Source organism: Lepisosteus oculatus, unplaced genomic scaffold (assembly GCF_040954835.1).
Source record: "Lepisosteus oculatus isolate fLepOcu1 unplaced genomic scaffold, fLepOcu1.hap2 HAP2_SCAFFOLD_64, whole genome shotgun sequence".
Lineage (NCBI taxonomy): Eukaryota > Metazoa > Chordata > Actinopteri > Semionotiformes > Lepisosteidae > Lepisosteus > Lepisosteus oculatus.
The window spans coordinates 576,275-592,736 of NW_027168193.1; the positions used below are offsets into that span (position 1 = coordinate 576,275).

The following is a 16,462-nucleotide window of genomic DNA, read 5'->3' on the forward strand; positions in this document are numbered from 1 at the left end:
TATGCAAATGGTGAGGCTCCAGTTCGACACCACTTTACAGTATATGACAAAAGCATGGCAGACTGTGCCGGACCAGCTGGTAACTTCCGCTTATTTTGACCATATTAAACATTGGAAATCTTCCCACTTGCATTTGTGACACTTGATTTTGGCTCCACCTAAGACACTCTTAAATCTTCAAACACTTTTCTCTTCTCCCGCAACACTCTTGTCTGTCGGCACTATGTGGCAGTGTTGCATGACAACCCCTCTCACCACGGAAAGGAACCTAACAGCTTTGGTAAGAGAGGAGAAAAGGACATGGCCCATACGGGGCTCGAACCCGCGACCTTGGCGTTATTAGCACCACGCTCTAACCAACTGAGCTAACCGGCCTCATGAGAGTGCCCCTCTCTGTGCTGCAAAAAATCGAACTCAGGGAATTTCTTTTGTCCTCCTTTGAATAGAAAGCCGTGTAATTCAGTGTACGGGCTTTCTCATGCAGTTTCATGATTTCACAGCATTATTCAGCTGATTTTAAATGTACCTAAAGGAGAAACATTATTGAAGACCATCAATTACCAAGAGCTTTTGTCAAAGGTTTTGGTGGTCATTTCTAATGACCACAGAGCACTATGACCTCGGTTTTACATCTCATCCAAAAGACAGCGCCCCTTTACAACACAGCTTCTCCGTCACTATATTGGGAGATTGGGACCCGCACAGACCTCAGGGTGAGCGCCTCCCCGCTGGCCCCATTAACACCGCTTCCAGCTGGAAGCTTTGTTTTTCCCTGTAGCTCACCCTCATCCAGGTACTGACCTGGCTCACACCTGCTTAGCTTCAGTGGGTTTTCAGTTGCGAGTTGCAAAAGTTGGGATGCAAGTGATGGAGCTCTTCGCTGCAAAAGCCACTGCATTGGCCAGGAATCGAAACCAAGCCTCCTGCGTGGCAGGCGAGAGTTCTAACAATGAACCACCAATGCTCAATGCCTGTACCTTCAAAAAAGACGCTTTTTTGGTGCTGTGTGAAAAAAGCGTCGACATCTACTTCCAGCTGCAAAATGCCATCCGCAGACGCTGTGAATTTATTTATTTAGACACTGCTCAGAATCCCCTGTAAGATTCTCCTTCAATTCCATTTTGCAGTGCTTTAGCTCTTTCAAAAGGCTTCGCTTTGCTTACCAAAGGCTTGTGACAGCATTTGAAAACACTTGCCACTGCGTTGACCGGGAATCGAACCCGGGTCACCTGCTTGGAAGGTAGCTATGCTCACCACTATACCACCAACACATGCCCGGGGGAGCCCTCCAGGACACCACCAGAGAATGCTCACGATTTCAGAAGCTGTCTCCGGGACGTGCTGATTCCACACATCCTGAATAAATCATGTTATTGTTAGTTGCTGTAGCTAGACGTTCAAATGAGTTTCATGGCCAGATGGACTGTTTCCTCAAGTGGTATAGTATTGCAGTAAGACAGCACGATGCCTGCAAGACTATGTCACGCTAAACGCCACAGATTGTGTTTGTCCGTTCGTGTCAGTCGTCCTGCAGCCACGGGAAGTGGGACACAAACATGCTGCAATGCTTTCAAGACATTAGGATTTGTTTGTGCAACATCCGAGAAGAGTACTTGTGGCTTGAATGTGACTGAGCAAGGTGTTTAAAGACAGAGACTGAAAACTGTTAAAGGATGAGTCAAAGTAACGTCTAATCGGATTAGTTTCCTTAGAGCTGGTTCAGAGTTTGCTCAAGAGTTTACCTTTCACAGATGCGCAAAGAAGAATGTTGGGGGTGCACGCTTCAAGGCACCTTACAGTTGTAGGGAGTGATTTGAGACGATTCGTGGCGTGTGCTCATTCCCATATACCGTACGCCCCGGGGTGCAGTGCTAGGATGACGTACAATACCGCTTGGGCACGTAACGGCGTTATATGCAAGTGCGGGACGTGAGGGTTTTGCGTTTGTTCATTTTGTTTTGCTCTGCTTTGCTTTGTTTTGCTTTCCATCGCGTTGGTAAGAGCGTAAATAAAAAGGCGATTCCTGCGTCGACCTCTAATGTAAGAGCTATTTCAAGTGCGCCGTGGTGCGGCTTTTCAAATGCTTAACAGGATGATTTTGCATGCACGCGTGCTTTCATGCAGTCGTGTGTGCAACCATGTCTGCTTACGTGCAAACGGGCGTGGTTTCATGTATGCAAAAAACTTTCCTGGGCTCTTCTGAAGCACATAAAATTATTTGGAGATATACATTTGTCTTATTTTCCCCTTAGGCTCTAGAATTGATAACTTTTTTTTCATTTTTGGCATTTTTCATCATTTTCCAGAAAGTGGTTTCAAGCCCGATATCATGCGAAGAAACTTCAGGATTCGTGGATCAGTCAATGGATTTTCTTCAAAGTTGGATTTTTGCACTCTGTGGACCAAGAGATGTTGTTCTACAATGTTTTTTTTTTTCAAATTTAAAAATATCATTTTTTCATGGAGCTTTGAATGGAATGGATTCACCCTCCTTTAGCCAGGACAGAGCTCCAGGAGCCTGGGTAGGATTCTAGCTTTCTCCCCTTGCAGGCACCTGGCACAGAAGACAATATTTTTTTCCTTAAAATCTTTTTTTTTGTGTTCCTTGTTGTTCCAAACTTAATTTTAATCACATTTAATTAGAGATTTTATTAAAAATAGTGCAATAAATGACTTATTTCACAAAAATTAATGTAATATAAAACGGATGTTTTCAACTTTATTGTAGTGTTTTAGAAACTAATATGTCTTCAAAAATTGTTGTTTTTCACTCCTATGAATGAAAACTGTTGTTATATGATGTTTTTTTTTTCAAAATTTAAATGATCATTTTTTCATGGAGCTTTGAAGGGGATGGATTCACCCTCCTTTAGCCAGGACAGAGCTCCAGGAGCCTGGGTAGGATTCTAGCTTTCTCCCCTTGCAGGCACCTGGCACAGAAGACATCATTTTTTTCCTTAAAATCTTTTTTTTTTGTGTTCCTTGTTGCTCCAAACTTAATTCTATTCACTTTTAATTAGAGATTATATTAAAAATAGTGCAATAAATGACTAATTTCACTAAAAATGCTAAAAGTAATATAAAACGGATGTTTTTAACTTTATTGTAGTGTTTTAGAAACTAATATGTCTTCAAAAATGGTTATTTTTCACTCCTAGGAATGAAAGCTGTTGTTATATGATGTTTATTTTCAAATTTTGAAAAAGCAAAGGATTCTAGCTTTCTCCCCTTGCAGGCATCGGACACAGAGAACCTCATGGTTTTCCTAAAAATCATTTTTTATGTTCTCTGGTGTTCCAAACTTAGTTTTAATCAATTTTAATTTGTTATGTTACGAACAGGGTAATAAAGTCTTAATTGGACTATAACTAATGTCATATTGTCTGCTACAAAACTGATATTTTCAGCTCTATTGTAGAGATTCTAGAATCAACTAATAAAGAATTGAAATAAAAAAAGGGCATAAGAAGACATTACCAACAACGACCACATGATGGAGATATTGTCTAGACATTACCAACAACGACCACAAGATGGAGATATTGTCTAGACATTACCAGCAACGACCACAAGATGGAGATATTTTCCAAAGAGGCAAGAGGGGCAAAGCTGCGATAAGGTAAAATCATTTTTTGAAAGAGATTGTTGTCAGAATGCACATCCGTATCCCAAACAGAATCTCTAGTAAAATACGATCATTTGTGAAACAGGCAAATGAGTGTCCGCTACAATATAAAGCGCTTTGAGTGGAGTGTCCAGAAAAGCGCTATATAAGTGTAAGCAATTATTATTATTATTATTAATATGATTGCTACATATCTGCATTTGTTGGTATTTAAGGAGTAAGAGTGCAGGTTTAAACCTGCGATCCAGTGTGTTGAAGAATTTCACAACACTACCTCTAGCACATATGGAAATAAATCCTCATAATGATTATTGCCCTGGGCATGTACCAAAAAATCAGTGAGCATATATATATATATCACTGGGTTGAAGCTAGAAACACAGAATAACTGCAAACACATCCTAAATACAGTGTTCCAGCACCTTTGACCTCATCCAGAACGTATCATTTCTTGAAAGGGATTGCTGTCCGAATGCACATCTGAATCCCAAACAGAATCTCTAGTAAAATACGATCATTTGTGAAACAGGCAAATGACTGTCTCAGGGGCCCATTTCTCATTGTCAGACACATGTATGCAATGCTTTCACTGTGCATTGAGCAATAGGGATCAAAAACACCGCAGGTAGAGTTAGAAGTCATGTTCTATGATCATTTCTTTCAGCATTAGGGACTAAATATACTAAATGTATGATGCTAAAATGTTATTTTTACATATATTAATGTAATAAATGATTGCTTATGCTTTATAAACAAATCTAATTATAATAAAAGCTTAAGTTTTGTATTTATCTTGTACCATAGAACATGATTTTCTTTGTATTTCAAGCCCACAAAGTGTCCAAATGATGCACCTTTGACCTCATCCAGAACGTATCATTTCTTGAAAGGGATTGCTGTCCGAATGCACATCTGAATCCCAAACAGAATCTCTAGTAAAATACGATCATTTGTGAAACAGGCAAATGACTGTCTCAGGGGCCCATTTCTCATTGTCAGACACATGTATGCAATGCTTTCACTGTGCATTGAGCAATAGGGATCAAAAACAGAATGGAAACAGACATGGAAACCAACGAGGATGGGATTTGAACCCATGCGTGCAAAGCACAATGGATTAGCAATCCATCGCCTTAACCACTCGGCCACCTTGTTAACAAAACTGGGCTGTCCCAACTGGGTTGGCGCGCTCCAGATGATCTTTTTCTTTTTTTTCCCTCGTACTCGAGGGTCATTTTCCTGTTCCACATGCGATTTCAACATTTTCCTTGGGAGATGTGAAGCCAGCAACCCACTGCTGTGGTTCAGTGGCCAGCGTGGAGTTCAGTGGCCCTGTTGTACACAGAAAGCACATTGAGCTCCTTGGACATGAAAAGTTCCAGATAAAAGCCATTTGTCATCCTTTCTCTTGGTGTCGATGTTGCTATTGTATGTAAAGGTGGCAACTTGCTCAGCGAGCAGGCGGAGCACACACCGAATGCAGATGTGTCTGAGTGGTGTGTCCAAGTGGCTGCAAAAGGACAGCACTCCCGGGGCACTGTGGCTTAGTTGGTTAAAGCGGCTGTCTAGTAAACAGGAGCCCCTGGGTCTGAATCCCAGCAGTGCCTTTTTTTGTTCTGTCTTCTCGAACAGAACTGGTCATTATGGACAACCGCCTACGGCTAGACTTAATTAAATGCAAGTATTCATTTCCTGTCTTTAACACGACTTGTTTTTCTTAAAATGGATGCAACTTGCAAAACATGAAATACAAACCTTGCTAATCAGCGCTAGCAGCTGGCAAAAAAAAAGAAGTCAGCAATTTTTTTTTTCTTTAACCTTAACCCTGCTAATGGAGAAGAGTTAAACGACCGAGTCTATGCAGCTTAAACGGTGCGCAAGTCGGGTTCTTAGCTGAAAGGGTGGTAAATCACGCTCACCCCAGTCCTTAATCTTTTAAAGAGGATACAAAATTGAACCTAGTCGCCACATCACATACATCCTATTCAATGATAAAAAGGTAACATCTATCCTCGCTCCAGAGTAAATCTCACGTTGAGGGCATCTTTTTTTTCACTTTACCGTGAGTCGGGCTCGGCTGCACAGAGGAGAGAGCAGACCAATGAGGTCACAGGGACAGGGGAGTCACACGCTGGCGGTTTGAATACGCGGAAGATCACTGAGGGATCCACAGTATGTGGACCCTCCGTTCGCCATCAGTCCGCACTCCGGACTCTGAATCCTGCCATCCGAGTTAAGATCTCAGCGGAACCTGAGGTGCAGTTCCTTCTTAAAACGTAATCTGGTGAGCATTTCTAGAATCGCACTTGTATAGATGCAGCCTTTAATGTGTTGCTAGGTTAAAATTGATGACTTCTTGTATTTCAGTAGGCAACTGCCCTCTTGATTTTGGATTTAATCTCTTTATTACAGGGGCGCTTTTATGAAGACAGAGTCATGTTCAGGTACTTTGTTTGATGGAGGAAGCTTATTTCGGACTCTGTGATCTGCTCACCTGGAAAGGTCTGCTGTACTACTACAAGAGAGAAGTAGAGTCTGGAAGAAGGGACAATTTTATGATGCTTTGGAAGATAATGTTTTTTTTTCTTATACTGAAAATGAAAAGTAGTTGTTTCTATATGGACTCAGTCTTTGGAATTTGTATATTTATATATTTCAGTGAACCCTCAGCCATTCCTTCTGCATTGTAATTCAATTTCTCTTTTAAAATTCCTTCCCCACTTCTAGGACCTGCAGTTGCTGAACTCCACAATGGCTTCTATTGGAAAGTCTGTGACTGAGACCAAGTAAGTGTTCACTTTTTTATGAAACCATTATTTATTTTGGAGCAATGAGCAATTCTTATATAAATGCAATAAAATCATTATGCTCAAACTATGAGAGAGAATTTTAAGGATAATTTAAGAAATCAGTCTTAGCTTGTTTCTATACACAGATGGTATTATTTATTTTCAAAGGAAACCCGCGAGGATTCCCCTGGTGTGCAAGATGTGCCTGAATACTTTTGATCAGCTTCCTGCTCACTTCAAGAGAGCGTGTATGAAGCATGCCACGGCAGAAGAGATCGGGATGGCCTCTCAACAGACGAGGGAGGACATGATGAATCACCTGAAGAACGGGGTCATTGTGGATTACCACAGAATAGAGATCAAAGGACACTTTGTGGGCTTGAAATACAAAGAAAATCTTGTTCTATGGTACAAGATAAATACAAAACTTAAGCTTTTATTTTAATTAGATTTATTTATAAAGCATAAGCAATCATTTATTACATTAATATATGTGAAAATAACATTTTAGTATCATACGTTTAGTATATTTAGTTCCTAATGCTGAAAGAAATGATCATAGAACATGACATCTAACCTTACCTGCGGTGTTTTTAATCCCTATTGCTCAATGCACGGTGAAAGCATTGCATACATATGTCTGACAATGAGGAATGGGCCCCTGAGACAGTCATTTGCCTGTTTCACAAATGATCGTATTTTACTAGAGATTCTGTTTGGGATTCAGATGTGCATTCTGACAGCAATCCCTTTCAATAAATGATACGTTCTGGATGAGGTCAAAGGTGTTGGAACACTGTATTTAGGATGTGTTTGCAGTGATTGTGTGTCTTCTGCTTCAACGCAGTGATATATAGACGTGCTCCTGTAATTTATTGGTACAAGCCCAGGGCAGTGAGCAGTCTGAGGATTTATTTCCAGACGGCATAGAGCAGTGAAGCAGTGAAGTAGTGCAACACACTGGATCATTATATTGTTAGAATCTATTCTACTTAAATTATTACATTATACACAATTTGAGTTCATTTTAAAAAGTAAAAGGTAATGAAAGGAATGCATTTTCGTAAGAAAGATAATACCGATATGCATGTGATAATCTTCCTTATATCATGTAGTGCGTCATTTGGACACTTTGTGGGATTGAAATACAAAGAAAACCATGTTATATGGTACAAGATAAATACAAAACTTAAGCTTTTATTTTAATTAGATTTGTTTATAAAGCATAAGCAATCATTTATTACATCGCTTCTTGAATTAAATCTTTTGACAAGAGGTAAGACTTCTATTTTACATTTAAACCCATGTTTAGCTGTGTTTTTTAGATTTAACTGAACCAATTTCTGTGTGTGATAATGTCCTTGAATTCTGACAACATCACACTAAATTACATGATATAAAACAGCTAATGTTTCTAGAGATAAAGTTTCTGGGATGCTTCTAATTACTTTTTATTACCAGGGACAGTTTAATTCACCTTGTACAGTACTGAAAGACCAAGATGCTTTTTTCTAAAGTTATTTAACATTTTATAGAACTTTGTCTACTATGGCAACATGATGAGCTTGGTGAAACTTGGAAAAATACTGCTTGGACACTTATCTTAAGATAAAGATAGGATAAAGGTTTATCTTTTGCACCTACCTGACCCCCAGGGAAGGCCAATGCTTTCTAAGTTGATGGTTCCCTACAGTAGACTGTACCTTATCTTCAAAGGTAATGTATATTGACCCAAATCAGTTTTGGACTCCAATCTACTGACGAAATGGAGCCTATCCTTTTTTCAGGATTTTAGCATCATACGTTTGGTATATTTAGTCCCTAATGATGAAAGAAATGATCATAGAACATTTGGACACTTTGTGGGCTTGAAATACAAAGAAAATCATGTTCTATGGTACAAGATAAATACAAAACTTAAGCTTTTATTTTAATTAGATTTATTTATAAAGCATAAGCAATCATTTATTACATTAATATATGTGTGTAGCGGCGAGGCTTATTAATAAGGCAGAATTAAGTGTTCTGAGCCTTTCCAAATGAGGCCCCATTTCTCTGTTCATCTCTGTGGTGCAGCCACAGAGAGACTATTCATGCAGGGTGATTTAAGGTCCTAGGACAGCTCCCAAAGGGGGATGCACTTAGCTAAGCCTTTCTATCATGATCAATGGTCATCCATTGGCGCCTATCTGTCTAGGGAGTGCCAGTTGGACATCTGGACTGCATTACTAAGTGTCAGGACTAAGTGACTCATATCTCACCTTGATCAATCAATCAGGGACTTGTAGGGCCGAGTAACCCACGTGGGACTCTGATGCCCATGGAACTTTCAGCCAATCAATGAGCTGAAGTTCCTCCAGGTAAAAACAGGCAACACAGAGAGCCTGTGAGATTCAGTAAGATTCAGAAGGGAGGATTCAGAGGGTTCTGTGGACAATTCTAAAGGGAATTCAAAGGAGAATTCCAGGGCAGGACGGCCCAGGAGCAGAAGGCTCCCAAGGGCAGGACATTCTCGCAGCGCGCCTCCTGACCATCCTGAGACTCAGCCCGGACAACCACGGAACGGCCAGTGTGTCCGAGTGCCAGAACTTTCCTTTGTTCTAAGAGTCTAGAGCGGAGGTTGCCAGAGAATAACCAGAGGATCCACCCGAGGTTAGCACCAGCAGCAGGCCTTGTGAACAGGTCGGAACTGTGGACAGCTGAATCACTATTCAGAACTAGCTCTTCATCAGAAACGAACCGGTCCTCTTCCTGACTTGCTGGGACCCACAGTCATCTTTTCTCCTGTGCACAAACTTTGCTAGTTAAAGCCAACAGTGAGCATCAGCAGTGCAGCGTCGCAAGCCGCACAGCACAGCCTGGCACGGAGCCAGAGAGCGCGGATTGGACAGCAACAGCCTGCAACTGTTTCTTTGTGCCCGCAGGAAGATCTGAATCCCCAAAGATTGGATGAGTATTCAACTTCAATGCATTACAGCTCGAGAATTCAATTGTTATCCCAACCAGTTGATATCAATTTAATTCCTAAGAGTTATGTACTTGTTTGAGTATCTAATGTAGAAGTTATAACCAAGTTCATTAACGAAACGGTCTTAATGAATGATATACTGAACGTATGTCCTCTTGATATGTGTAACACTTCGTAACTGACTGAATATATATCTTTTGTATTCTGATAACCCTCTTGATAAGATCTGTTAGGTTTACATGCATATTTTATGTATTAATAAATGTATCCTCGTGTATTAGTACCTGTGTGTGCGCGTTGTTTGAGTTATGTCACATGGTTGGATTCTAAAGCCATCAAAAGAATCAACTTTGTGATTTACTGCTACAATTAATAATTGTCTCAGTAAATGCCCAAACCCTACAGAACTGGTGCCTTCAGAGACCCCCTACATTTAATTTTGCTATGGCAACATTACATATTTGGCGTCCCTGAGCCGGTTTTCTTACATGTGAAAATAACATTTTAGCATCATATTATTACATACAGGTCTCTAGCTTCAACACAGTGATATATATATATACTCAGTGATTTATTGGTACATGCCCAGGTCAATAATCAGAATGAGGATTTATTTCCAGACGGGCTACAGGTAGTGTTGTGAAATACTTCAACACACTGGATCGCAGATTTAGACCCCCTGCACTCTTACTCCTTAAAAACCAAGGAAATGAAGATATGTAGCAATCACATTGTAACAGGGGTGACAGTGACTTAATGCTTATACTAGTGGACTTCTGGTACCTTTAGGGTACGGTGTTCCCTGAAGGGCTCTCAAACCCCGCATTTCAGATGCCTAGCTGTATCGCTGATGTGTTGCACCTCAGAATCACTTTTAAACCTTACCTCTGGTATCTTTAATCCCTATTGCTCAACGCATGGTGAAAGTATTGCATAAATTTGTCTGAAAATGAGCAATGGGCACCTGAGAGACTCATTTGCCTGTTTCACAAATGATCATATTTGACTAGAGATTCTGTTTGGGATTCAGTTGTGCATTCTGACAGCAATCGCTTTCAAAAAACGATACATTCTGGATGAGGTCAAGGTGCAGGAACACTGTATTTAGGATGTGTTTGCACTTATTCTGTGTCTCTAGCTTCAACACAGCGATATATGTATATGCTCACTGATTTTTTGGTACATGCCCAGGGCAATAATCATTATGAGGATTTATTTCCATATGTGCTAGAGGTAGTGTTGTGAAATTCTTCAACACACTGGATCGCAGGTTTAAACCCCCTGCACTCTTACTCCTTAAATACCAACAAATGCAGATATGTAGCAATCATATTGTAGCGGACACTCATTTGCCTGTTTCACAAATGATCATATTTTACTAGAGATTCTGTTTGGGATACGGATGTGCATTCTGACAACAATCTCTTTCAAAAAATGATTTTACCTTATCGCAGCTTTGCCCTTCTTGCCTCTTTGGAAAATATCTCCATCTTGTGGTCGTTGTTGGTAATGTCTAGACAATATCTCCATCTTGTGGTCGTTGTTGGTAATGTCTAGACAACATCTCCATCTTGTGGTCGTTGTTGGTAATGTCTTCTTATGCCCTTTTTTATTTTAATTCTCTATTAGTTGATTCTAGTATCTCTACAATGGAGCTGAAAATTTTCCAGAAAGTGGTTGCAAGCCCGATATCATGCGAAGAAACTTCAGGATTCGGGGATCAGTCAATGGATTTTCTTCAAAGTTGGATTTTTGCACTCTGTGGACCAAGAGATGTTGTTCTATAATGTTTTTTTTTCAAATTTAAAAATATCATTTTTTCATGGAGCTTTGAATGGGATGGATTCACCCTCCTTTAGCCAGGACAGAGCTCCAGGAGCCTGGGTAGGATTCTAGCTTTCTCCCCTTGCAGGCACCTGGCACAGAAGACAATATTTTTTTTCCTTAAAATCTTTTTTTTGTGTGTTCCTTGTTGTTCCAAACTTAATTTTAATCACTTTTAATTAGAGATTTTATTAAAAATAGTGCAATCAATGACTAATTTCACAAAAAGTAATGTAATATAAAACGGATGTTTTCAACTTTATTGTAGTGTTTTAGAAACTAATATGTCTTCAAAAATGGTTGTTTTTCACTCCTATGAATGAAAACTGTTGTTATGTGATGTTTTTTTTTTCAAATTTTAAATGATCATTTTTTCATGGAGCTTTGAAGGGGATGGATTCACCCTCCTTTAGCCAGGACAGAACTCCAGGAGCCTGGGTAGGATTCTAGCTTTCTCCCCTTGTAGGCACCTGGCACAGAAGACATCATTTTTTTCCTTAAAATCTTTTTTTTTTGTGTTCCTTGTTGCTCCAAACTTAATTCTATTCACTTTTAATTAGAGATTATATTAAAAATAGTGCAATAAATGACTAATTTCACTAAAAATACTAAAAGTAATATAAAACGGATGTTTTTAACTTTATTGTAGTGTTTTAGAAACTAATATGTCTTCAAAAATGGTTATTTTTCACTCCTAGGAATGAAAGCTGTTGTTATATGATGTTTATTTTCAAATTTTGAAAAAGCAAAGGATTCTAGCTTTCTCCCCTTGCAGGCATCGGACACAGAGAACCTCATGGTTTTCCTAAAAATCATTTTTTATGTTCCCTGGTGTTCCAAACTTAGTTTTAATCAATTTTAATTTGTTATGTTACAAACAGGGTAATAAAGTCTTAATTGGACTATAACTAATGTCATATTGTCTGCTACAAAACTGATATTTTCAGCTCTATTGTAGAGATTCTAGAATCAACTAATAAAGAATTGAAATAAAAAAGGGCATAAGAAGACATTACTAACAACGACCACATGATGGAGATATTGTCTAGACATTACCAACAACGACCACAAGATGGAGATATTGTCTAAACATTACCAACAACGACCACAAGATGGAGATATTTTCCAAAGAGGCAAGAGGGGCAAAGCTGCGATAAGGTAAAATCATTTTTTGAAAGAGATTGTTGTCAGAATGCACATCCGTATCCCAAACAGAATCTCTAGTAAAATATGATCATTTGTGAAACAGGCAAATGAGTGTCCGCTACAATATGATTGCTACATATCTGCATTTGTTGGTATTTAAGGAGTAAGAGTGCAGGTTTAAACCTGCGATCCAGTGTGTTGAAGAATTTCACAACACTACCTCTAGCACATATGGAAATAAATCCTCATAATGATTATTGCCCTGGGCATGTACCAAAAAATCAGTGAGCATATATATATATATCACTGGGTTGAAGCTAGAAACACAGAATAACTGCAAACACATCCTAAATACAGTGTTCCAGCACCTTTGACCTCATCCAGAACGTATCATTTCTTGAAAGGGATTGCTGTCCGAATGCACATCTGAATCCCAAACAGAATCTCTAGTAAAATACGATCATTTGTGAAACAGGCAAATGACTGTCTCAGGGGCCCATTTCTCATTGTCAGACACATGTATGCAATGCTTTCACTGTGCATTGAGCAATAGGGATCAAAAACACAGCAGGTAAGGTTAGAAGTCATGTTCTATGATCATTTCTTTCAGCATTAGGGACTAAATATACTAAACGTATGATGCTAAAATGTTATTTTTACATATATTAATGTAATAAATGATTGCTTATGCTTTATAAACAAATCTAATTATAATAAAAGCTTAAGTTTTGTATTTATCTTGTACCATAGAACATGATTTTCTTTGTATTTCAAGCCCACAAAGTGTCCAAATGATGCACCTTTGACCTCATCCAGAACGTATCATTTCTTGAAAGGGATTGCTGTCCGAATGCACATCTGAATCCCAAACAGAATCTCTAGTAAAATACGATCATTTGTGAAACAGGCAAATGACTGTCTCAGGGGCCCATTTCTCATTGTCAGACACATGTATGCAATGCTTTCACTGTGCATTGAGCAATAGGGATCAAAAACAGAATGGAAACAGACATGGAAACCAACAAGGATGGGATTTGAACCCATGCGTGCAAAGCACAATGGACTAGCAATCCATCGCCTTAACCACTCGGCCACCTCGTCAACAAAACTGGGCTGTCCCAACTGGGTTGGCGCGCTCCAGATGATCTTTTTCTTTTTTTTCCCTCGTACTCGAGGGTCATTTTCCTGTTCCACATGCGATTTCAACATTTTCCTTGGGAGATGTCAAGCCAGCAAGCCACTGCTGTGGTTCAGTGGCCAGCGTGGAGTTCAGTGGCCCTGTTGTACACAGAAAGCACATTGAGCTCCTTGGACATGAAAAGTTCCAGATAAAAGCCATTTGTCATCCTTTCTCTTGGTGTCGATGTTGCTATTGTATGTAAAGGTGGCAACTTGCTCAGCGAGCAGGCGGAGCACACACCGAATGCAGATGTGTCTGAGTGGTGTGTCCAAGTGGCTGCAAAAGGACAGCACTCCCGGGGCGCTGTGGCTTAGTTGGTTAAAGCGCCTGCCTAGTAAACAGGAGACCCTGGGTCTGAATCCCAGTGGATAACCGCCTATGGCTAGACTTAATTAAATGCAAGTATTCATTTCCTGTCTTTAACACGACTTGTTTTTCTTAAAATGGATGCAACTTGCAAAACATGAAATACAAACCTTGCTAGCAGCTGGCAAAAAAAAAAGAAGTCAGCAATGTTTTTTTTCTTTAACCTTAACCCTGCTAATGGAGAAGAGTTAAACGACCGAGTCTATGCAGCTTAAACGGTGCGCACGTCGGGTTCTTAGCTGAAAGGGTGGTAAATCACGCTCACCCCAGTCCTTAATCTTTTAAAGAGGATACAAAATTGAATCTAGTCGCCACATCACATACATCCTGTTCAATGATAAAAAGGTAACATCTATCCTCGCTCCAGAGTAAATCTCACGTTGAGGGCATATTTTTTTTTCACTTTACCGTGAATCGGGCTCGGCTGCACAGAGGAGAGAGCAGAGCAATGAGGTCACGGGGACAGGGGAGTCACACGCTGGCGGTTTAAACACGCGGAAGATCACTGAGGGATCCACAGTATATGGACCCTCCGTGCGCAATCAGTCCGCACTCCGGACTCTGAATCCTGCCATCCGAGTTAAGATCTCGGCAGAACCTGAAGCGCAGTTCCTTCTTAAAACGTAATCTGGTGAGCATTTCTAGAATCGTACTTGTATAGATGCAGCCTTTAATGTGTTGCTAGGTTAAAATTGATGACTTCTTGTATTTCAGTAGGCAACTGCCCTCTTGATTTCAGATTGAATTTCTTTATTACAGGGGCGCTTTTATGATGACAGAGTCATGTTCAGGTACTTTGCTTGATGGAGGAAGCTCATTTCGGACTCTGTGATCTGCTCACCTGGAAAGGTCTGCTGTACTACTACAAGAGAGAAGTAGAGTCTGGAAGAAGGGACAATTTTATGATGCTTTGGAAGGTAGTTTTTTTTTTCTTTGAAATCGAAATGAATCAGAATATCAGAGCAAAAGACAAACTCTTGGTTTGGTTTAAAGAGATATGGTTTTAAAACAGACAAAATGTAGAAAACAGGTGTTTCTCACTTTTGGAAAAGAATGGACCGGGGGTATTTTACTAGTTGCAGTGCTGAGCTCACCGGGTTGCAGTCCTGCAGTGTTGCACCAGGGTCAGTGGTGCAATGGATAACACGTCTGACTACGGATCAGGAGATTGTAGATTCGACTTCTGCCTGGCTCGGGTCGTTTTTAAACGCATCAGGCTACTCCCTAAGTAGCCTGTGCTACTTACTGTATTGTAATCGTACCCAGTAAGAGATTTCCTTCATGTAAATGAACTGCACCTGACAGCTTTAGAAAAACACCTGGGCTCAGTACGGTGCTGAGAGCTCAGCGTTGCTGTTGTTCTAATTAGCACGCACTGCATCGGCTATGAACCCGAACTTTTCAATTATTCCGATCAGTAAGTCAACACGTAGTCCACATGAAAGGTAGAAATATTCTCTTGTCTGTCTCTTGTTTGTATAGAACTGAATGTCCCTGACAATGTACTGTTAGTTTTAATTGAAGAACGGCATTTGTGTTCAAATATACCAGACAAGTTTACGTAACTGCTCATGCGACACTCAGTTGTAATTAGTCAAGAAATAAAGTCGAACAACAGCTGCGGGTTTGATTCTGAACGTATGAGATTGCAGCGCCTTTTACTTCCATTGACAAATGATAGAGATTCGAAGAGAGATCCTTCAGACCAACAAGCAAACCCACGGCTATTTCGGTTTTCTATCTAGGCAACGTTGGTGTCTGCAATAGCATACATGAAAGCGTGATGCAATTTCTGTGGCTACATTTGTTGCACATCATGCACAGTAAGAGTGTTTCTAACACCAAATAAAAAGTCAACAATTAGCGATCACGCCTTCTCCTCAGTTAACCCACTGAAACCCTTGCTGTTAACAGTTCTTTAATGCGTGCTTTACGAGCACCTACATATCGTGTCGGTTCTTTCAGCTTTATTCATTAGGTTTTCAAAGGCATAAGTAGAGCACCAGAGGTGCGAACGCAGAATGTGTGGTAATCTGAAGAACTGCTTTCCATGGCAGCGGGTCCAAGCGATTTAGCATTTTCATAGTACCGGGAAAGGAGAAGCGGCACGTTGCCTTTGCCGCGCAGGCACAAGGCGACGTGCGGCAGACGCCGGAGTCGGCAAGTTCCGAACCTGCGCGGGGAAGCCCCAACGCATTTCGAGTCCATCGCCTTAACCACTCGGCCATGACAAAAGCGAGCTCGCTGCCGCCGCATTCCTCCTATAATCTAACACGGAGTGCGAAGTCGCTGCGGAAACCTTTTTAAAGTCGCTCTCCGTTAAAAAAAAAATACCTTTCACAAGATTCGTGCCGGCAGACAGACATGCCTCAGAGGGTTTAAGGCTGGCTTCACGTTCAAATGATGAAGTCCCCCAGTCCGGATGTCAAAATGCAACTTTGGCAGACAGAAAAAACATCAACAAACCACAAATGTGGAAAAGGATTTTACAAGCTGCACCACACTGCACTTTCCAAAGCATTTACATTCGTGTTAGACGCAGGAATTTCCTTTGATTTGCGCGC

At 40.4% G+C, this 16,462-nt stretch overlaps 2 non-coding genes across 2 annotated transcripts; both read right to left on the reverse strand.

The window, feature by feature from the left end:
* Nucleotides 1-301: 301 nt before the first annotated feature.
* Nucleotides 302-375, reverse strand: trnai-aau (transfer RNA isoleucine (anticodon AAU)). Its single transcript has one exon. It is a non-coding gene; the product is annotated as a tRNA-Ile (tRNA).
* A 4,323-nt stretch (nt 376-4,698) lies between these two features.
* trnas-gcu (transfer RNA serine (anticodon GCU)) lies at nt 4,699-4,780 on the reverse strand. Its single transcript has one exon. It is a non-coding gene; the product is annotated as a tRNA-Ser (tRNA).
* Nucleotides 4,781-16,462: the final 11,682 nt, after the last annotated feature.